Below are 19,482 nucleotides of genomic sequence, written 5' to 3'. Positions count from 1 at the left end.
TAATTCATCAGTTCAGCTCTATCTCACTATGTGCTTTAGATTTTAAGTTGATCCGGCTCTGCATTGCTAATGTAACATATGCAGAATACAGTAGCAGCTGTGGAGCATCATTTGGAGCATTTCATCTTATCTAACAATATCAAATAAGGCCACAGAATTGGGGGATATAAATATCATTGAATGTTGTTATTGCATGCAGACATATAATCAGAGAACAGATGCAAAGCAATGTGTATACATCATTTTGATTACTCTGACATTGGCCCTATATCAAAGATTGAGGCCAGCTACAACTCTGATTACTACAAACCCCTCTTTACACTAGTAGATAAGTCTAGTTACAATAGCTCCAATGTTCCTACACCTAATCATAGATACAGGTACATCTTTATCTAATCAATATGACTTGATATTCAACCAAATTCCTCTGGTGACTTTTTTTTTTTTTTTGGTGATAATGGTAGTGGTGGTGGTGGAGAGGAGGGGTCTGTGGAGGATTTTGGTTTTGTGAGAAGCGGTGACAAGCCCTAACCTTCCACACGCACTGATGCCAAACTAGGTAGAGTGTATTAGTATACCCTGAGGTGTTAATCATATCATCAACACAACTAAGTACAGCTAAAGGTGGTAGTCAGTACTACAGTGAACTGAACAGAGCAGTGTTAACAAACAGTGTACATAAGTTGAAAGTAAGCAGATGAATAATTTCATTACTGAAATGTAACTGAAGTTTGCATACCCATTTGACGTCCTTTTGTTAGGGCTTGATGACTGAACTGGTTTTGTTTTTTAGACGTGCTATGACACCATAGGACTGTTCATACGATTGCAACATAATAGCACTTTAAACAAGAATACCAAGGCAAAGGTGAGAGGAAAAAACATTAGTGTGAGGAGCCTCCGATTAGTAGCGGCAGAAATACCAGACCCCAGCACCACTATGACAAGAATGAGTGAATTGCACTAAACTAGTAAAGAAACAGTCAGAGAGATTGGAATAAACACCATATATTTAGAAATTCTGTTGGATCGAAAAAATATATAATTCATCTCAAAGTATTATGATAGCAAGTAATATTTCAAGATTAGCAGAAAGAATTACAGGGATCAAATCAAGATACGACGACAAACTAATCATGGGTAATAATTAAACATCCTTGGTCGAGAAGTATGTATACTAATATTATAGTGATAAAGAACTATGCTTCAGTTTTTGTACAAGAAGTCGGATCAAGTCAATACAAGATCCGTAAACAACAATAACAAATGAGTACTATCATCATTGAACGTGCATGTGTCAGGTGGACTTATTAACCATACAACGGACTCGTACAGCAGATCAAGCATATTTCATGTTAGTTCTTTACATGTGCTGCTTGAGTAGGGCATACAGAGTTATAATGGATGTTTGATTTGGTAGAAGAGGTATTGGGGGTAGGAGTTTGGCTGATGGTCAGTGGTGATGGTCCTCAGTAACTTGCATTCTTCACCAGTAATGCTAGCTAATGTATCTCTAGTCATGGAATACTTAAAACAAGTAGTGGGGATATAGAATCGGAAAGGATTTTACTGGTTGTAGTCTGTGCAAACTCTGGACAGATGAGTGTGGCGAACAATTTTGGGTAAAGGTCGAAGAGGCGGATGTGTGTTTTCTATATAATTTAACAGATTTGGTACCACTGGGTTCCTGATGATATTTAGATTTGATATAGAAAGTGGGAGTCTTGGTCTAGCACCTCTGACTCAGTTAATTTTAAGTTTCCGTAAATTATGGAGGGCCTTGAAATGAACGCTTGATGATGTATGTAGTGCATTTGTAACACGTTCAGATTTAGCAAAGAGTAAATGCACAGTAGGGACGCCTATGGCGTCACAACATCATATTCTAATATTTGAGGACGTTAGAGAAATGGCTGTCCTGCAGACGGCTGACAAAAACATTCATTTGGTACTTAAGACCGTAAGAAGCGAAGACACTACAAGAGGCCTATTGGCCCATGCTAGGCAGGTCTGAGTTTGTCCACCCTACAACCAACTGCTTGAACCATAAACACATCCAACCTTCGTTTAAAGCTACCTATAGACCTAGCATCCACAACTGTACTTGGCAGCTTGTTCCATAAATCTACTACCCTATTCCTGAACCAATATTTCCCCACATCCGACCTGAATCTATTTTTTTTTCTAATTTAAATTCATTATTTCTTGTTCTATCCGGTGGTGCCATGCTAAGAACTTTTTTATGTTACCTTTATCAATACCCTTCACCCATTTAAAAACTTAAAATCATATCCCCTCTAACCCTCCTCCTCTTAAGTGAGTGTAAATTCAGTCTTTTTAACCTTTCATCCTAAGTGAGGTTTCTAATTCCAGGAATCATTTTTGTCATTCGCCTTTGTACTCTCTCTAAACAATCTATATCAACTGCATAGTATGGAGCCCAAAACTGTACTGCATAATCCAAATGTGGTCTCACTAACACAAGATAAAGTTGCAATACTCTTAGAGTTTTATTGCTGACAGACCTATTAATGAATCCTAACATCCAGTTAGCCTTACTACACACTTTGATACAGTTTGGTTCATTTGAGCTTCATTAGGATCATATGTGGATATGCAGTGAGAGTGAAGATATAATAAAACAAAAACTTAAATGTGTATTCTAGAAATGCATATTTTCCTAAATTTTTTATTCATTCCAGTGAATGCCACGTGTTGTAATATTCAAATACGACTTGATCCGAGTTTTACCAATATTTTGAATGAATTCAAATGTCTTTATGTCAGTATAGGATTTAAGAGTTAATGCTTATGAGATATGTTCCACACAGGGTTAGCTTCCTGTATCGCCACAGATATCTGAATGGTCAGTTTATCTTCCAAAGTAGACGAATCAAGAGTGGAGAATGTTTTTTAACTATAGAATTTCATTGATGATAGAACCCACTACATCTGAAGTATTAAAGTAGGCAGGTTATCTTTATGTTTTTATATTTATTAGTTTTTTACATTTATTATTTGATATATAACACTCCCTCTCCCACATATCTCTGCCACAAATGACGCATTTGATATTGAAAGATCAGTTTTAGGAAAGAAAAAGGAAAAAAATACTTTTAAATGTCTCTTACAGTGGCAGCTAGTTCCATCAGAGTAAAATACATTATAATGCTATAAAATGTGCATCAGTTTTCTTTACTTGTACCTAATTTTGGGATAGTATGTACATTTTGCATGTAGTAGATGAATGTCCTATATGGAAAGAATGGAAACACATAATGACTTAACTTCAAAACAATTAATGTTATGATATGCCTAATGGGGTCTGACACTTTGTGACATTTGTTATTCTTTGGTGCATCTTCTCACAGGATGAGTATGACTAGCACAATGAATAAATCAGTGTAACAACAGCAGAAGCGAAACTGGGTGAAATACCAATTTCGCCTTTCCACTATGAATATGAGTGATAGTGTTAGTGTTAATGGCAAAGTGAGTTGAGATTATCTGTTTATTTTGTGATGATAAGGATGTAGATAGTAGGGAGGGCTATGAAGATTAGGGAAGAGATTACATTGTTAAAGGTAAATGCAAATGAAACCCTCGTAGAAATAAAGAGAACCTATGAAAACCTCATCTGACTTTTATCAATTGATATGTACCGTAATTTTCAGTTACAATTGAAATCCATCGATAGAATTATTTTCACCTGTAACCACACCACATGGTCCAGAACATGCACACTCTGTGTGCTTACATCTGGTTGCTAGCTGTTCTCTTTGTTTGCTTCTTGTGGATTTAGAAAACATTTAGCAGCCGGATGTAGACTAATGGTATAAAAAACATGGTGCTGGGTAAATTATGATTGTTGGGGGAAGTTAGGTGAGGTTTTCATAGGTTCTGTTGATTTATAGAGGTGAGTCATCTGTTTGTCTGTTCTTTAACCCCAAATTTTATGTAATTTTTATAGCCCTCACATTTTGGTATTGTAGGATGAAAAATTATATCTCGCTCATGCTGTACATGCTACTGTTTTATACAAATGTTGCACTACCACTGCAAAACAGCATCACTCATATTCCAAAAGTATTAAAGTGGCAGAGCTAAAGTGTCATTTTACCCTTAACATTATTCATTTTAATGGTAAGAGGATACTGCAGAACTCCCCTAAGTTCTGGCCACTTTGATTTTGTTTATTGTTAATGAATGGCTGGCTCTCCCAGCACCAACTTTGAAATGTATACTAACAACATTATTTTCATTTGTTTGCTTCTCTTCACACTTTGATAAAGATAGGAATCATGAGATGATGTGCGATCATGGAGATGTTTACATAAACAAATACCATGTACATGAATTAGGGGATGCTGGTACATCATGTACAGTATATCATTACTCTGAACGTGTTCCGTATATTTTCTATTTCACTACTCGCAAACAAATGGATCATGCATCGCATTCTGTGGAAAATATTTTTATTGAGAGGCTTACTGCCAAGTATGATAATTCTTTTTGAAACATTGATATGAAATTCTAAGAGTCTAAGCAAAGAAATAATTGCTATCAATTAATCATGTGTGCTGCAGTGAGTAGGTCATGGGTATTGGTGAAAATATATGAATGTCAGTTTATGATAGCACGTAAGTCCGGCAATACTCAGGTTTAGTAAACTGCTTGCTTTGTTTTTTACTTTTTCAACATGATAGCCTTCAAAGAACCCAATGTTCTGTCATTGTTTACTTTTCTTTGTAATGGTTTTGTGATCATTCTATGCTAATCTAGTAAAACTAAGAAAAATGAGAAGTGTCGTGAGTGAATGCAGTTACTTGTTGATATCCATGTGTTTTCATTTCGGCTTTTGACTTACTCAAATATAGTTAACATATTCATTTATACATTAAAAATTCTGTCCATTATCAGTAAATCACTGATCATCCTTCAGTAATAATGATTAGTTAGAATGGACTGAGATTACTAAGTAAGCATTTATATTGATCATTTCAATTATTTGTAGATGTCTTATGAACATGGTTTTTATGTTTATGTGTTATTAAAGTCACATAAATCATCAAACAAGTTATCATTTATCTCCTCATCACTCAGTGATACTTGCATTAATAATGAGGATGGGCCAAGATCATTAGGCAAGCATCTATCTGTTGACCACTTACCAGTTTGTAGATATCACATGTATGAGTTGTTTGTGTCCGCCTGTATTGAAGTTGAATAAATCCATGAATAAGGTTAACATCTATCATCTTGCCATCTTTTGGCAATGATTACACTAACCCATAAACTCCAGGAGTCTCTACATGAAAACTTGCAGTGCATTTAATTGTTGTGAGTTATATTGAATAGCCAGCCAGAATTAGGATATTTCTATGGCTGCTAAAGGTGTCTTGATCATTATAGGTGCTTATTATAGACTACTGCTCTGTGGAGATAATTCTAAACTGTAAATGTATATGTAAGTAAGTGTAAATGTTCAAATATTTATGTGAATGTATGTGAAGTAACCATTGATAGTGGTGTCACTTAGCAGATGTGGGCCTTGAGGCTAACCCCACAGTGTACATTCCCACACCCCAATCCCCTAGTGCCTCCACCTGGGGAATTCATGTTTTTTTTAAGGAGTTCTCATGGCCATCCTGTGTAAGTTATGTTAGCTCACATGTTTCTATATATCCTCTGCATTCACGTATATTTCTTTGATAGTTAGTAATGAGTTATTATTAGATTTGCATCAGATTCTCACCTCCACTGTCTCTATCCCCTTCTTATTCCCACTGTTGAGAGGGTTAATTTCTGCACTCTAACATGGCTATAGAAATTGCTAGCTCACTTTCTTGTATATATCTTTCTCTTTTATATGCTTTACAGAAAATTTGAAAACCTTATTTAATTGTCCAAATTATGGTTGCAAAATTGCAAGTCACCATATATTTAAGGATTAATGATGAATATGGACCAAGATTTATGGCACCCACCACACAAACCTACATTACAGTTATATATTTCTCAAAAGAATTCTCATTACTTGAATATGCATTTTAGTTCTGTGGCAACATAAATATATGAAGATCAATGAAAATCATATCATTAAGTTTGTTGCATTTAGGAGGGCACAGTTATGTCATTTGTTTGACTTAAAGTATAGTCAAAGTTAATTTCCTTGAAAGTAGTTTGGGCACCAAAGTTGAGGAAAGATGTTAGGTCAATTATTAAAAAAGGGTATCAGTTTACTTTCATTGCAAATAGCTTTGAATATTGATTTTCTCTTGCAGTAGTCATGTAGTATTTAAAGAATAGAATAAGAGTGGTTGAGCACGATTTGGAGCATTTTGCTATATGTTAGTGGAGGTGAAAATGGTGGGGCATATGAAAATCAGGAAAAATGTGGGGATAATGTAAAAAAGTGAAACACTTGAAAAACTCAACAGAATCTATGAAAACTTCACTTAGGTTACTGTAACAGGCTAGAATTATGTTGATTTTAATTATTCTAGTTATATTGTATGAGAGACACTGGATTTGGATTGAGCATTGTGCCAACTTCATACATGTAAAGAACCAGAGAGCAGACTGAATGGCTTTTTTTCCCATCACTTAACCTCTCCACAGCCATTCCAAGTGGTATTCAGCAGCAAACCAAATCAATGTTTGTATAGTTTTACAGTAAAATCCTATTCATACAGACTTCAGTGTCTTGGAAGTCAGTTTCTGATGGACCCTCTGCAGCCCACTGGACTTTGTTTGGGACCTAACAAATTTCTTTAAAAGTTTGTTACATTCCAAATTTTGTTTGATAGTTAAGGACCCATCACATTGAGATTTGGATGTAATGGATTTAGTCTGTTAGTTCCCAACCTCTGTCCAAGACAAAAGGCACCAGGAAAACATGATAGCTTGTTTTGCATAACTTCTATATATTTTTTTTACGAGCACACAGTATTTTCTCTGCACACATACACTTAGTTTTACACTGATTAACAATGACTTTGATAATGTACTGCTTTTTTTTTTTTTGTACCTTTACACATACAAAGATGATTTAATTAGAAACTTCAAGCACCTTTGCCTCATCACATAATTTAGGATAATGTAGGGGAGCCTAGTCCCCCTATCTCTTCCTTCCAGTAATCCTTACCCCATCCCATTCCATCACCTTCTCAAGCCCACATCATCATATTATATGGTATGTTTTCATTAAGTATCTAAGTTGTATTGTAAGAGAGCATGAGGAGTTGTCCTCATACTGTTTCATTTATATTCATACTTGAGAGAGAAATTTTGCTCAGAAACATAACTTCCCTTTTATATTGGGTTTCAGTTATTTAAGATGCCCAGAATTTTGGCAGGCTTTCCAGGAATATAACCTGATTGTGAATCTTAGGCTCAGAGTATTGATAAAACATTTTCAATAAGTTATACTCATTTTATTATTCAAAACCTAGATTTTCTTTGCCAGATACCACTATTGTGCCATGGAAATTTTGATGTCGGGTGAGGAAGCTTTATGATTATTCAAAGGTGATGAAGAAATATGATCAAATTTAAAATTTTGTTGTGGAAAAATGACGTTAGATTGCTTGAAAGGAGTATACTAGTGGAAGTTAAGCAAAGGAAGTGTGAAGAATATAAGATGTGTAAACAGAATGGTAAGAGAATGATAAAGGAAATTAAAGAAAAAGTAGATTTTAGAAGAAAGTTTGGGAAGAGTGATGGAAGGTGAAAAAGGAAAATGGTGGTTCTAAGAGTGAGGATGTAAGTGTGAGAAGTAAGGAAGTGGAGTTCTTCAGTAAAAAGGAAGATGGAAAGAGTATTTTGAAGAACTAGTGAATGTGGGAAAAGGTTGGGTAGTAGTTGTTACATGCATGGGTATGGAGGATGGAAGGAAAAGGATACAAATGCAGGGTGAGGAAGCTTTATGGTTATTTAACAGTGAAGAAAAATAGTCAGATTCAGAATTTCTTTGTGGAAAAATAACATGTTTGATTGTGTGAAAGGAATGTACTAGTGGAAGTTTAGGGAAGGAGGTGGGAAGAATATAAGATTTTTTTTTTTTTCCCCGCTGTCTCCCGCGTTTGCGAGGTAGCGCAAGGAAACAGAAGAAAGATATGGCCCAACCCACCCCCATGCACATGTATATACATACACGTCCACACACGCAAATATACATACCCATACATCTCAATGTACACATATATATACACACACAGACATATACATATATACACATGCACACAATTCACACTGTCTGCCTTTATTCATTCCCATCGCCACCTTGCCACACATGGAATAACATCCCACTCCCCCCTCATGTGTGCGAGATAGCACTAGGAAAAGACAACAAAGGCCCCATTCGTTCACACTCAGTCTCTAGCTGTCATGCAATAATGCCCGAAACCACAGCTCCCTTTCCACATCCAGGCCCCACAGAACTTTCCATGGTTTACCCCAGACGCTTCACATGCCCTGATTCAATCCATTGACAGCACGTCGACCCCGGTATACCACATCAATCCAATTCACTCTATTCCTTGCCCGCCTTTCACCCTCCTGCATGTTCAGGCCCCGATCACTCAAAATCTTTTTCACTCTATCTTTCCACCTCCAATTTGGTCTCCCACTTCTCCTTGTTCCCTCCACCTCCAACTCATATATCCTCTTGGTCAATCTTTCCTCATTCATTCTCTCCATGTGCCCAAACCATTTCAAAACACCCTCTTCTGCTATCTCAACCACACTCTTTTTATTTCCACACATCTATCTTACCCTATTATTACTTACTTGATCAAACCACCTCACACCACATATTGTCCTCAAACATCTCATTTCCAGCACATCCACCCTCCTGCGCACAACTCTATCCATAGCCCACGCCTCGCAACCATACAACATTGTTGTAACCACTATTCCTTCAAACATAGCCATTTTTGCTTTCGGAGATAATGTTCTCAACTTCCACACATTCTTCAAGGCTCCCAGAATTTTCGCCCCCTCCCCCTATGGTTCCATCCACTGCTAGATCCACTCCCAGATATCTAAAACACTTTACTTTCTCCAGTTTTTCTCCATTCAAACTTACCTCCCAGTTGATTTGACCCTCAACCCCACTGTACCTAATAACCTTGCTCTTCACATTTACTCTTAACTCTCTTCTTTCACACACTTTACCAAACTCAGTCACCAGCTTCTGCAGTTTCTCACATGAGTCAGCCACCAGCGCTGTATCATCAGCGAACAACAACTGACTCACTTCCCAAGCTCTCTCATCCCCAACAGACTTCATACTTGCCCCTCTTTCCAAAACTCTTGCATTCACCTCCCTAATAACCCCATCCATAAACAAATTATACATCCATGGAGACATCACACACCCCTGCTGCAAACCTACATTCACTGAGAACCAATCACTTTCCTCTCTTCCAACACATACACATGCCTTACATCCTCGATTAAAACTTTTCACTGCTTCTAACAACTTGCCTCCCACACTATATATTCTTAGTACCTTCCACAGAGCATCTCTATCAACTCTATCATATGCCTTCTCCAGATCCATAAATGCTACATACAAATCCATTTGCTTTTCTAAGTATTTCTCACATACATTCTTCAAAGTAAACACCTGATCCACACATCCTCTACTACTTCTGAAACCACACTGCTCTACCCCAATCTGATGCTCTGTACATGCCTTCACCCTCTCAATCAATACCCACCCATATAATTTACCAGGAATACTCAACAAACTTATACCTCTGTAATTTGAGATGGATAGAAGAAAGTAATGTAGATAAAGATTTTGAAAGAAAGTTTAGAAAAAATAATGGAAGGAGATGGAAAAGGAAAAGGGTGGTTGTAAGAGTAGCAATGTATATGTGAGAAGAAGGGAAATGGAATTGTTGAGTCAAAAGGAAGATGGAAATAGTATTTTGAAGGAATGATGAATGTGGCAAAAGGTGGAGTAGCAGTTGTTATATACATGGGTATAGAGGATGGAGGGAAAAGGGTACAAGTGCAGGGGCCAATTGGAAGAAAGGAGGTAAAAAGAGCAATAATGAGGTTGAGGGTAGGAAAGGCACCTAAAATGGATGTTATTACAGCTGAAATGTTCAATTATGGAGGAGAAAGTGTGATAGAGTAAGAAGTAGAAGGTGGAATAAGTCTGTTAAGTATACAAGGAAAAGTGTGTGCAAGAATGTTGATTGATAGGGTGATGGAAGTAATTGAATGCAGAATAAGTAAGGAGCAAGGGGGTTTTAGGAAAGGTATGGGATGTGTGGATCAGATTTTTGCCTTGAGAAGGACTGCAGAAAAGTATCTAGTGAAAAGTAAGAAGCTGTATGCAGCTTTTATGGATCTGGAGAGAACATATGAAAGAGTCAAGTGGAATGCTTTATGAGATATGTTAAGGATACATATGGGGTAGGGGGACAACTGTTAGGTGGAGTGAAAGCATTCTTAGAGGAGCAAATGTGTTTGTAAGAGTGGATGGAGAGTTGTGTGAAAGTTTCATTATACATTTGGGTGTGATGTCAGTGTGGACTTTTAACATATATATGGAAGCAGTGATAAGAGGGATTAAAGCAAAACAAGGGAAAGGGGTTACAGAGATGGAGTATGGTGAAGTATGGTGGCTAGTGACAAGCCTTTTTTGCAGATGATACTGTCTTGCTTGCTGAGGATGAAGAGAAGTTTTAGTTGGGGTTTATGGTAGATGTAAGCATAGATGATTGAAGGTAAATGGGAGTAAAATTGAATTAATGGTATTTGAAAGGAAACAGAGTAAAAGTATAGATTTTGCAAAGCACTATAGAGTGAGAGAAGAATGCATACTAAACTGTGTCATACATATGAACAGAGAAAGACTGGAAGAGATGACAGAATTTACGTATTTGGAAGCTATCTTGGGTGATATGGAAGGAGAGATAGGCAAGGGAGCAGAACAGGGTAGAAGAGTCATTGGGTTTCTGAATAGAATAATGAAGGGTAGAGGAGTAAGTATATGGATGCAAAGAAAGGATTAAGGGATGGCATAGTTCTCAAGACTTTGACCTATGCAGCTAAAACATGGACATGGAATGAGTCACAGAGGTCAAGAATCCAGGCTGTGGAAATGAGGTGTTTTAGATGAGCCTATGGTATAAGCAGATGGAATGAAGAAATGAGGGGGTATATGAAAAAGATTGCAAGGGGAATAAATTGTGGAGTGGTAGGGTAGGTGAAATGGGATACTTTGAGAACGTTTAGGTGTGTGGAAGAATGCGAGACAGGGAGTTTACAAGGAGAGTATATGATGGTATGATTGAAAGGGTTGATGTAAGAGGAAGACCACCTGTGACACGGGGAATAGAGTGGAAGAGTATTGAGTGAGAGAAATGGTGGAAGAATGCATGGAATGATATATGTGAGGGAGGTATGTAAGGACAGGGATGATTGGAGACTTTTTGCCATAGCCACCCTCTTGATGGGAGTTCCCAGAGGGAATGGGCGTCAGAGATGTAAACAGATAAATTGGTTTTATGTTATGGGTGAAATGTCATACTTATAAGTTATGGTAATATTATATGTAGATAATGCAAAGTTACGCTTTTATAATACATTTGGCTTCTCATCCAATAATTTTGGTCATATTTTGTTTCCATTTCCTGAATGAGGTAGCATCAGGAGCAGATGAACAAAAACCTTATTTGAACACATCCATTTTTCAGCTGTCACATATAATGTATTAGAAATGGAGCTTTCCAAATGTGGCCTAGCCCCACAGGCTTTTGTGGTTTGCTTTCATTATTTCATACGTTGTGGTTAAGCCCATCAACAGTGAGTAACCCTTCCACTCCCATATACCTTATTGATCTATTTCATCCTTTCCCATGCATGCTTTCCTTCATGAATGTTAGACTCTGATACCTTAATACCTCCTACTCTATCATTCCATCTTCTTGATCTTCCTCTTCATGCTGGCTCTGCTATTCTGGCAAAATCTCATCATGTGTACAAGTAAGTGGTTACTCCATCCATCTTCCCACCACTTTTTATGTGTAATTTTTCATAGTGAGTCTTTCTTAAACTCATTCCTCCATGTGCTCAGACCATTTCAGCACACCATGGTCAGCTTTCCCTATCATATGATTACTGCCACAACTCTCTTACATGTCATATCCTACATGATCAACCTACCATTTGTCTTCAGATATTTCAAACACGTCCACCTTTTTATGATTTGGTACATTATCAAATGTGTCATGTAACAGGGTATAAGGTTTTTTGTATATATATATAGTATGAAGAGAGATATCTTGCACTATATATTCCAGTTGTTAGCTGCATAGAATAACTTAGTATTTTGATGATTTGGTGAGGTTGTACACTATTGATCCTCACATTGAAGTGAAGTCAAATGACTTCTATATATCAAAATAACTACAGAAACATGCATAAAATATATCTTCTGTTGTTTCAGATACGGAAGTTAAGCTTCACCATATAAATCGTTGACTGAAGCAATAACAACACCAAATTTCTAGTTGTCAAGAGTTGGATATATTTTGAAGTGTTATCTCTTCAGATAATGCTGAACCCACACCTTGTTGTGTCATACTAAGGCTTTTTCTTTTTCTGTATGCACATAGTCTGCATACAGATCTCTAAAGTCACATCAAATTATTGTTAAGAACACTTGCTCTCCCAAGTATGGAACCTGGATCCTCTCGTGAGATCTCTAATTTGGTATAAATTTTGTTAATGGATTCTCTCAGAGTACTTCTGTTTAGAGGATAGAATTGCAGCTCATATACAGTAAAAAGAATAAGGTGCGGTAGATAAGAAAATTTAAATTAATATTTTCATTTTAGCAAAAAAATGTATTATATTTAACCATTAACTTTAGGGCTTCTCACATATTTGCTTGTGGCTGAATAATAAGCTAGGCACTAAGGTACAAGTTATTGTGTATATGCTTAACACACCACAGCAGAAGTGGAATTAAGTTTGTCATCATATTTAGACAAAAGAAACAGAGTGTAAGGAGCATGGGAGATTGCTCTTTACAAGAAACCAGCTTGGAAGACATGAGCTTATTCACAAAGGTTAGGAAATTTAAATGTGAAGACTGTGAAAAACTGTTCTTTAGGAAAGACAATCTTAAGATGCATAAGCTTATTCACACAGGTGAGAAATGTTATGAATGTGAAGAATGTGGGAAAAAATTCAATAGGAAGGGTGGCCTGAAAAGACATACTGATGTTCACACAGGTGAGAAAAAGTTTGAATGTGAAGAATGTGGGAAATTGTTTTCTCTGAAGAGCAATCTCAAGGTGCATAAACTCATCCACTTGCATGTGAAAAGGTTTGAATGTGAGAAATGTGGGAAACTATTTATTCTAAAGGGTGATCTAAAGAAGCATGAGCTTATTCACGTAGGTAAGAAATGTTATGAGTGCATGGAGTGTGGGAAAAGATTCCTTAGGAAGAATGATCTTACATGCCATATTAGTATTCACACAGGTGAGAAAAGGTATGAATGTGAGGTGTGTAGAAAAAAATTTCTCAGAAAAGAAGATATGAAAAGCCATATTAATATTCATATGGGTGAGAAAAAGTTTGAATGTGAAGAGTGTGGGAAATTATTTTTTCGTAAATGCAATCTTAAGAAGCATGTGATTATTCATATGGGTAAAAGAAAGTTTGAATGTGAAGAGTGTGGGAAAAGATTCCTTAGGAAGGATGACTTGAAAAGTCACATCACTATTCACTCAGGAGAGAAGATTTATGAATGTGAAGTATGTAGGAGAAGATTCCTAAGGAAGAGTGGTCTAAAAAATCATACTATTACTCACATGAAGAAGACTAATCTTGAATTTGAGGATCTCAGGAAACATTTAGATCAAAAGATTAGCTTTAAAATCAAACATTTTTCACAGATGTGACAAAATGTTTGAGTGAAGAATGTGGTTAAATATTCATTTGTAAGGGCCACCGTAACAGACCAACTTATTTCTAAAGATTTGGAAAAAAAAAGTGTTAATGGGAGCATTGCAGGAAACTATTCTCAAAGTGAAAGTTAAATTTTGAGGAATGTGGGTAACCATTTTATCAAAAGGATAACTTTAAGTCCCATAAGCTTATATGTAGATAAAGAAAATCTTGTAATATGAAAATTGTGGAAATTCATTTGCAAGAGTTGTTTTATCCATATATAGTTATTCACAGGAACAAAAGATGCCTGAAGGTGAGAAATATGTGAAACTGTTTACAAAGAAAAGTGACTAAAAATCACACCAGTACTCATACAAGAAAAAATTTGAATGTAAAGACCATACTAGAAGTCACAAAGAAGAGCTCCTGGAGAGTGCATGTGCTGATCTGTTCAGAAAATGCATAGAATGTGAGGAGTGTGGAAAATGGTTTATCCAGAAGAAAAATTTTACTGACTTCAAGATTGTCACGGAAAAAAGTACTCAGAAAAGCCACCTCATCACCCATAACTTTGTTAACCTTCGTAGGTGGAGACTGCTTGTACTTCAGAAACAGAGATCATATACATGTCTTCCTGCAGTCACAGCTATCTGGTTAGTTTACTGCTGCAAAACTTCCTTTATAAAAAACATTGATGAATAGCTGATGTGGAGCAAGGATAAACCACTCCATAATAACAGTGTTGTGTAACTGCTGAAGAGCCACATTTGATTGATATTAATTTACAGGAAGGCAATTGATGGCATCCCTACACCTGGATTTCACTATACTTTGTAACTGGAAGATTAACTGCTAGTTGGCTCTGCATAGGCTACAAGGAAGTAATTTGGAAATGTACATTACTTTGAAAATTTGGTGAACTTGAAGTATTGGTAATGTATGGGTATACCTACAGAGAGGGACTTATGGCATTTGTATCATATGAATATGGATACAGAGAGAGAGAGTGAAATAATACTTTTCATTCAAACATGGCTTCAAGAGAAAGATGGAGACAGTGGTGAAATATACGTTATTTAAGGCTGTGTATAAGGTGAAAGAACAGTGAAGGTCGATAACATGCAAAGTGTAGGTGGAATTTGGAGGACAGATAGAATGAAGAGGTGAAAAGGTTATGTGGTTTGGAGATCATCAGAAAGTATAGAATGGTCATACAGAATGTGTAGCAAGTGATAGGCTGATCAAGAAGATACTTTGTTGTACAGCAATGGGTATAAGGAGCTGTAGGTGTACAGTAGTGGATACAAGGAGCAATAGGCCACAGAAGAGATGGATAGATGTAGTGACAGTGTCAATTAAGCCTAGGAATAGTTAAGAACATAATAAGGTATGACTGGGGATCACATGCAGAGGAAGCATTTTTTTGTATGCCAGTGGCATGAATAGAGATTCTGGTCTCAGCTGACAAATCACCTTAGTGTGTAAAGTGAAAAATTAAAGTGCTCTTTTACGTATGGAAATTCATGTTCCACTTTAACACATTGAGCATGAATTGAGTTGTGAGTGATTTTGCAGATGCTGTATTTAGCTGATTCATCCCATTGAATTGGGATAGGGATACTGACAGTAGGTGAATGGAATAGTACTAGGACAGACAAGATGTAACCAACAAAAAATCAGGTGGAGTCTGTATTTGTATTAGTGAATGATAATACAGAAACCTAAGTGTGAAAGATATAATGGTGATAAGAATATTGATTACATGTTAGTGCTTTATACACTTTTGTAGAAAATTTGGAAATATGTCTTTAGAAGTTATTGCAGATACTTAACTGTTATCAGTACATCAGAAGTTAGAAGACAGATTTCCAGATGTCAAAATGATTTTTAGTGAATTAATGACTGCAACACAGAAAATTATGTTCCCAACTATAAGTTCAATATATGTTTCTCAGCCAGAATGACAGTTTTGTTTGTTTATGTGTAATTACCTATTTGTAGTTACCCCTGTGTACTGTATGAGAAGGGAATTCTACACTTGTAGGGACTTATCTTGTATGTGTGTGTAATTATCCATTTGTATTGTGTAGGAAGGGAGGGCTACATTTGTGGGGCCCATTTCTTGAACTTTCTCTGCTGTAATAAACCTTTTAGATTCCCAGATACTGTCTGTAATCAGAATTTCCTCGCTCTGTTCCATTTATTCAGTACTCATACACTGTAAGAAGTACCTCTTTACATCTTTCATAATTTTTTTTTTCTTATATTATTATAGTCTTTGGTTGTTGTATCAAGGCAAATTTTGAAGATTTTTTCTCATGGTTGTTGTATCAAGGCAAATTTTGAAGATTTTTTCTCATTGTCATCAAACTGGTTTAAAAATTCTGGGTCACCTTTTGCTCATCTCTCTTCCATTGTGGACATATATAAGGACTTTATCCTTTCCCTGTTACTCAGCCCTCTTAATTCAGGGAAGATCTGTGTTACCCTTTTCTGGACCCTTTCTGTTAGTTCTTTGTTGTTCTTCAAATATGGTGACCAAACTGAGAAGTGTATTTTTCTTTTGGCTTCTCATAGGAGTGTGAGTATTTGTGTGATCACTGTTTGTTTGTGACGTGGAGTGTTACACTCGTGTTGGCCTTTCTCTAAACTTTGTATGTTTATGTTTATGTGTATGTGAAGAATAGCTATGGCTCATCATAGAAAGCTTCCAACTGACTTATCCTATGATAACCTGTTGAATTGTATTTTGCTGCATGAGGTAATATTAAACTTGTAAAGCTCACAGAATTAGTGAGTACATAGTAGTGTTATGAGTATCAGAAAGATTGTATTGATTGTGAGACTGGAGTGTACTCTGTGAGGCTGGTAACAATATCTATACAAATGTGCATGTTACATTTGGATTTATTGAATTATGTCTACAAAATATAGATCCAAATAAACTTGTAAAGGTCTTGTGTAACAAATAATGAAAAAGTCCTACTAATACAAGTTCCAAGTTGGCAAGATAATACTGATGAATGTAAATTCTGTATTTGTTATCATTATCATTATTCCATATACAATGTAATGGGTGATCACATACAGCCTCTACATCACTCACACACTCAAACCATGCCTAAAGTGCTTAAGTGAAACATTGATTTCTGCACTTGTAAATGCTTCTTACTTCTTTCCCACATCTCACACTAATTTGATTAAAATGAGACCAGTGTCTTCAATACTACCTCCTTATACAAAATGCTTCCATCATGTATAATCCCCAGTCTTATATATTAACATCCAAAATATCTCTGCATCTACCCATTTCTTTCATGGTCCGTCTCTCCTCCTTTTACCTTCTCCTGGGCCTTTGTATATTCTTTTGACCAACATATTATCTGTCATACATTTCACATTACCATTCTAACCTAAAAGACTTTCATCCAAGCACCTTTCTAATGAAATCTTCACACCATATAACCTTTCACATTCCTCATTCTGTTTGTCCTAATTTGAACTTTATTATGCCAATTATCCATGCATTTGTTTTTGTCTATCCTGAATTCATGTATGCTTGGCTTTCCCAGCCACACATCAACAGTAGACCAAGCAATTATCCCTGCAAGCATCATGTACACTCTACACAAATTTTCTTCCATTCCCAGAGTTTGCATTGCATCTTTAATTTTTCTGTCTCAAGACTTTTTTTTCAGCTTCAGGTTTTCCATGACGATTCTCATTGACGTTTACTCCCAAATAGTTAAACTCATCCATGACTTCCAGTTTTTATGCAAGAATGTTTCTGCAACACTCTTATCTTCTGCCAAATGCATCCCATGTATTCTTTCACCATTGGCATTTGCATCTGAGACTCCATACCCATGTATCGCACTCTCATCCATTCTGTCCATCTTTCATTCAAGTCACCCATCATGCATTATTTTTTCCTCTGGATTTATATTATTGCTCTTTCAAGTTCTCTATGAAAGGCATCTGTAATGTCTTCTCATTCATTAATTGGCGCATATGGAACTGTTACAGATATTTTTAACCTTTCTCTCTTGAACTCCACAACAAGTAATCTTGCACTAACACTTTTAGTCAGACATCTCAAACCATTGTCACTTCATTAACAGCGCTTTGGCATAACCACTATAAATGAAGGCCTGATTTTGCATCTTTCTCTCCATTCCACTCAGTGGTCCCATTACTTTGTAGATGTGTCTCTTATGTGTGAAATGTGTAAACCAGTGTAAAATTGGTTGCGAACACAGCATTGAAACTATGTTGAGAGGTAATTATCCAAAGAAAGCTTGAAAAGTATTTAGGCCCTAAGAAGCTTAAATTCGGAATGTGTTACTTGAACTTAATTCAGTGTCTTATGCTGAATACCTTGAATTGCAAGCAAGATTTAATAAATAGCATAAGATTTTCAGCAGGGATATGATTTTTTCATCTCAGACAGGAAAGGGTGAATAAGAAATATTATTGTCAGGGTCTCATCATAATATATAAAGCTACAGGTCAAGTGAAAATAATGTGGCTGGGTGTTAAAAGAATGTATGTTCCAGTTATCATATCATATGCCAATAGCTTTCCACTGGTAAATAATGTTGTAAGACCATTAGCACTACAGCAATAACTATAAAATGTTTTGAAACAGTTGAACAAAAATGCTAACGACTTCAAATGAAGTAATTTAAACTTTAGAGATGTTGTGTAATATTAATGGTGAGGGCTGCAGTGTAGATCATGCAACCTTGTTAGACTGTCTGTATGATAAACCAAGATCATATTCTTGAGTTCTTATTATAGACTTAAAGAAAGCATTACATTTGACACCTCACAGCATTGCAAAAATTTATATATATGGGTTTAAATTCAAGTCCTGTTCTTTGTTCTAAATAATATAAAATGTACAATTACAATGTTAATTGACAGGCGTGCGAAAGAGAGACTTTTGGATGTTAATGTGCTGAGAGGTGCAACTGGAGGGATGTCTGATCATTATCTTGTGGAGGCTAAGGTGAAGATTTGTATGGGTTTTCAGAAAAGAAGAGTGAATGTTGGGGTGAAGAGGGTGGTGAGAGTAAGTGAGCTTGAGAAGGAGACCTGTGTGAGGAAGTACCAGGAGAGACTGAGTACAGAATGGAAAAAGGTGAGAACAATGGAAGTAAGGGGAGTGGGGGAGGAATGGGATGTATTTAGGGAATCAGTGATGGATTGCGCAAAAGATGCTTGTGGCATGAGAAGAGTGGGAGGTGGGTTGATTAGAAAGGGTAGTGAGTGGTGGGATGAAGAAGTAAGAGTATTAGTGAAAGAGAAGAGAGAGGCATTTGGACGATTTTTGCAGGGAAAAAATGAAATTGAGTGGGAGATGTATAAAAGAAAGAGACAGGAGGTCAAGAGAAAGGTGCAAGAGGTGAAAAAAAGGGCAAATGAGAGTTGGGGTGAGAGAGTATCATTAAATTTTAGGGAGAATAAAAAGATGTTCTGGAAGGAGGTAAATAAAGTGCGTAAGACAAGGGAGCAAATGGGAACTTCAGTGAAGGGCGCAAATGGGGAGGTGATAAC

General features: G+C 36.4%; 1 protein-coding gene across 27 annotated transcripts in view; it reads left to right on the top strand.

Moving 5' to 3' along the window:
* Nucleotides 1-535: 535 nt before the first annotated feature.
* LOC139757284 (uncharacterized) overlaps nt 536-19,482 on the top strand; it is a 145,907-nt gene continuing 126,960 nt past the window's right edge. For 6 of the 27 annotated variants that reach the window (XM_071677643.1, XM_071677654.1, XM_071677651.1 and 3 more), the window contains exon 1: nt 1,225-1,354. The gene's annotated coding sequence lies outside the window, so the exon portion shown is untranslated. Of the gene's footprint in view, nt 560-1,223; nt 1,355-19,482 lie in introns of those variants that run through there. The other 21 variants (XM_071677642.1, XM_071677641.1, XM_071677652.1 and 18 more) reach the window with 10 other exon arrangements.

Source organism: Panulirus ornatus, chromosome 25 (genome assembly GCF_036320965.1).
Source record: "Panulirus ornatus isolate Po-2019 chromosome 25, ASM3632096v1, whole genome shotgun sequence".
Classification (NCBI taxonomy): Eukaryota; Metazoa; Arthropoda; class Malacostraca; order Decapoda; family Palinuridae; genus Panulirus; species Panulirus ornatus.
The sequence above is the reverse complement of the archived record's forward strand: the minus strand, read 5'-3'. Positions and strand labels throughout refer to the sequence as shown.